Raw genomic sequence first — 4,366 nt, forward strand, 5'->3', positions numbered from 1 at the left:
TTTTAATAAGGTTGGCTAATGGTTTATCTATCTTATTAATTCTTTCAAAGAACCAACTCCTGGTTTTGTTAATCTGTTCCAGTTCTTCTGGTCTCTATTTCATTGAGTTCCACTCGAATCTGTATTAATTCTCTTCTTCTGCTGGGTGTAGGGGTTATTTGCTGTTTTTTCTCCAGCTCCTTTAGGTTCAAGTTTAGCTTTTGTATTAGAGTTATTTCCAGTTTTTAGATGGATGCTTGTATTGCAATGTACTTTAGGGCTGCTTTTGCTGTATCCCAAAGATTTTGAATGGTTGTATCTTCATTCTCATTAGTTTCTATGAATCTTTTTAATTCTTCCCTAATTTCCTGGTTGACCCTTTTATCTTTTAGCAGGATGGTCTTTAACCTTCACATGTTTGAAATCCTTCCAAACTTCTTCTTGTGGTTTAGTTCTAGTTCACAGCATTATGGTCTGAAAATATGCATTTTATGCATAACTTTTATAATGGGGATGACATTTAACTAAACCACACAGATGTCACAGAATTATACTCAAATTATGAATCTCACCTAATGTAAATTTTCAATAAAAACACTTCAAAAGTCCACAAGGGCAATCTTTCACTTATCTACTGTCAAAAACCCAAATTTGATGACCCAATATTTAAGGGAGCCTGTAGAGAAATGGACAGTCTGGTACAAGGGCATAAACTGGCTCAAACCTCACAGAAGGCAGTTTGGCACAATCTACTAAAAAAAAATTGCAGAAACTCTTAGCCAAAAATAATTCTTACCTAATACTCATCTGTGTGCACACTTGAGCTTATTTACTACTTTGTATATACTTACAAATGATGTAAACCCAAATATCGTATAATGGCACTTTAGTCTCTGCATCAATGATAATGGGCTTCATGGAAGGACCAGAACACATTGTTATCTATGTAATAGTATATATAGTCTACAAGGTTTTCAACTTAAAATAAGAAAAAGATGATGAATCATTATACTCATTTGCTGTGTACACTTTAAAAAACTAGATACACAAGACTAATAGCAATGATTATGGGGGAAGGATTTAGAGTTGGGCCAATGGGGGAGACATGGAAGTCTATGGCCTAAAGAGCAGTGCAGTTTCTTGTCCTCATAGTCCAGTGTTATCTGGTTCAACGATGACCTGGGGAAAAATGCAATTTCATACTGGGTGGGTGCTGGGTGACAAGCCAGACACTAAGGGAGCTAAATGCTGGTCCAGAGCCAACAAAGAGAAGGTTGCACTACAGCTGGTACTACCCATTCAGCTCCCACTCCTCTTAGCAGAGGCTAAGATCCCACAAGCTGGCCGAGTCAAATCACACTTCCCGGCCGGTAAAAATTTAAAACGACAGAAAGGAAATGGATCAGTTGTTTAATTAGGTTCTTTGTAAGAAATTTAGAACACCAATTTGTGAGGGTAAACTCCATTTGTGAGAAAAAACCTAGAGGGGAGGTAGCCCTGAAGCTGAGGAACAGCTTTGATTTTTGGCAGAATTTGGGAGTCCACAGCTTTCTAATCAACCTTGCCCTGCTCTGTAATCTCATATTTCTCCTTCTCTGTGTCAAAAATCTTCCCTTCCTGGTGTCTGGGTTAACACAGCTTCTTCTTCTTGAAATAAGCGTCAGTGAGATGTTTGGGGATTTTCACACTGCTGATATCAATTTTAGTGGAAGTGGCAATGACAAATTTCTGGTGTGTTCTATGCAGAGGAACTTGGTTGAGGGCCAGAGGTCCAGTCACAAGTAGCAAGCCACTGCCCAGTTGCTTGAGGAAAACTACTCTCTTGTCTCTGTGGCACCCAGTGAGGATGATCAAAATGGTCCCACGAGTGATGCTAGCTCGCAACTTTCTCACATGATGACTGAAAGGTTTTTATGGCTCAACAGCTTCCGAGGCACATCTTCAGTAGGGTAATACCTAGGCATTTTGCGAAGCTTACCACCATTCTTGTCACCATGAACTGGTTTTGTAACAGTAGCAGGAACCTTCTCCTTCTTTTTCTTTTCAACCCTGGATTTAGCTGCCGAATACTTCCTCTTGTACATGGCTTTTCTGGAATACATAGCCCATCGGGAATATCTGCCAATTCCTCTGACTAGGACAGGGTTTCAGCTGCAGTGGGGCTTCCCTTCTTTGGCATTTTAGCTTTGAGGTTACCCTTCTTTGCCTTGCCACCAGCAACAGCCTTCTTGGCTTCAGGTTTCTTCTCCTTAGTATTGGGCTTCTCGGCTTTTTCGCCTGCCACCTTGCAAGATGGAAAAGACCATTTTCCAAATTCTGCAGGCATTTGCTTGTGGTTTCCACAAACTCCCGTACCTTTTGCTAACTTTCATTTAATTGAATCTTTTTCTCCATTAGGCAATGTTACTCACTTTTAGGTAATGAGATATAATGTTATGAGTTTTGAATAGTACCCACTGCTTTGTGCAGCAACTCTGTAATGAGTATTTTGGAGTAGAGGAAATGCTTTCATCATTCAGAATTATAGGTGATTATCCCACAGATGCATCCGTTGTGATCCACACCGGGGATAGATAGGAGTGCTGTGAAAACCCATACACCACTGAGCCTTGTCAGATCATTAAGCAAGCTCTGAAGACATCATACCCCCTTGGGTCTATGGGCTATAAGCCTCTGATCCAGTGACACGATGATCTTTACTCTTGGCATGCTCCATGATCCTTTCTTGCTATTTGCAGCTTCTTTAAACTTAAATTTGCCAGTCAGTAACTAAGATGAAACCCTGTTCAAATCACTGTGCTGTTTCCTCCACCTTCTGCCCAGGGAGAAAGTCACAAAGTAACTGATGGTGCTATTGAGTTCAACTGTGTCTTTACTCACTTTCTGCTGAATCTGTCGGTTATGGGACAGAGTTAGCAAAATACATTTACCACGATTCTAACTCTGCCTTCAAATAACACTGTGCCACTTTGTAGATAGGACCTTACAACAGAGCATTCCCAATTCCTCCCTCCCATGCTTATAATATTGTTGTCCTTCATTTCACTTACCCAATCATGTAATGAAGTATTACTGTTACTACCTTGAACTACACTCCATAGAAGGGTGTTGGAATCTCCAACTGTAATTCTGGATATGTCTGTTTTTCTGTGCAGTGTTACCAGTTTTTAACTTACATACTTCAACACACATCAAGGGTTGTGCGTCTTCTTGAAGAATTGACTTCTTTATCATTACATAATGCTCCTCTGCATCCCTGATAATTGTCCTTGCTCTTAAGTCTACTTTGTGTAAAATCAATATGACTACCCTAGCTTTCTTTTACCTCATTTCAGCACAGTTTTCTTTCTTGATTGTTCAATCTTTTTGAGTCTTCGGATTTAAAGAAGGTTTCTCATAGATGATGCATGTTGAGGTGTTGTATTTTCATTGTCTCTGACAGTTGTTGTCTTTGCATTGGTGTAGATCATTTGCGTTTAAAGTGATTATTTATATAGTTCGATTAATATATGCCATGGCTATCACTGTTTTCCATTCTTGCTCTTGTTTTTTCTTTTTTTTTTTTAAAGGTAAATCTTCCTACCTTTTTGTTTTGTTTTGTTTTCTCTGGTTTTAATTGGGCATTTCTTTTTTTAAAAAAATATTTTATTTATTTATTCATGAGAGACAGAGAAAGAGAGAGAGAGAGGCAGAGACACAGGCAGAGGGAGAAGCAGGCTCCACGCAGGGAGCCCGATGCAGGACTCGATCCAGGGTCTCCAGGATCACGCCCTGGGCCAAGGCAGGCACCCAACCGCTGAGCCCCTCAGGGATCCCCCATTAATTGGGCATTTCATATGATTCTATTTCCTTTTCTCTTAGCATACAAAATTATACATTTTTTTAAATTATTGGGGCAATTTCCCTGAAGTTTGCAATATACATTGACAACTGATTTAAGCTCATGTTCAGACAACAGTACACCACTTCACAGGTAGCACAGGTGTGTTATCACAATGTTTCCAAGTCCTCACTCCTAGCCTGTCACTGATGTCATTTATCCATATCTGTGATCACCTAATACATTGCTACTATTGCTACTTTAAAGAAGTAAGAAAACAGGGGATCCCTGGGTGGCGCAGCGGTTTAGCGCCTGCCTTTGGCCCAGGGCACGATCCTGGAGACCCGGGATCGAATCCCACGTCGGGCTCCCGGTGCATGGAGCCTGCTTCTCCCTCTGCCTGTGTCTCTGCCTCTCTCTCTCTCTCTCTCTCTGTGACTATCATAAATAAATACAAAAATTAAAAAAAAGAAGTAAGAAAACAAAACAAACTTTGATTTTTACCTTCACTCATTTCTTCTCTGACACTTTCTTTATGTAGTTCCAAGTTCTGACCTATATAATTTT

The 4,366-nt window shown here is 40.0% G+C and overlaps 1 pseudogene; it reads right to left on the reverse strand.

The window, feature by feature from the left end:
- Window positions 1-1,384: 1,384 nt before the first annotated feature.
- Window positions 1,385-1,943, reverse strand: LOC140617822 (large ribosomal subunit protein eL6-like; annotated as a pseudogene).
- Window positions 1,944-4,366: the final 2,423 nt, after the last annotated feature.

The sequence above is a fragment of the Canis lupus genome, chromosome 26 (genome assembly GCF_048164855.1).
Source record: "Canis lupus baileyi chromosome 26, mCanLup2.hap1, whole genome shotgun sequence".
Taxonomy (NCBI): Eukaryota; Metazoa; Chordata; class Mammalia; order Carnivora; family Canidae; genus Canis; species Canis lupus.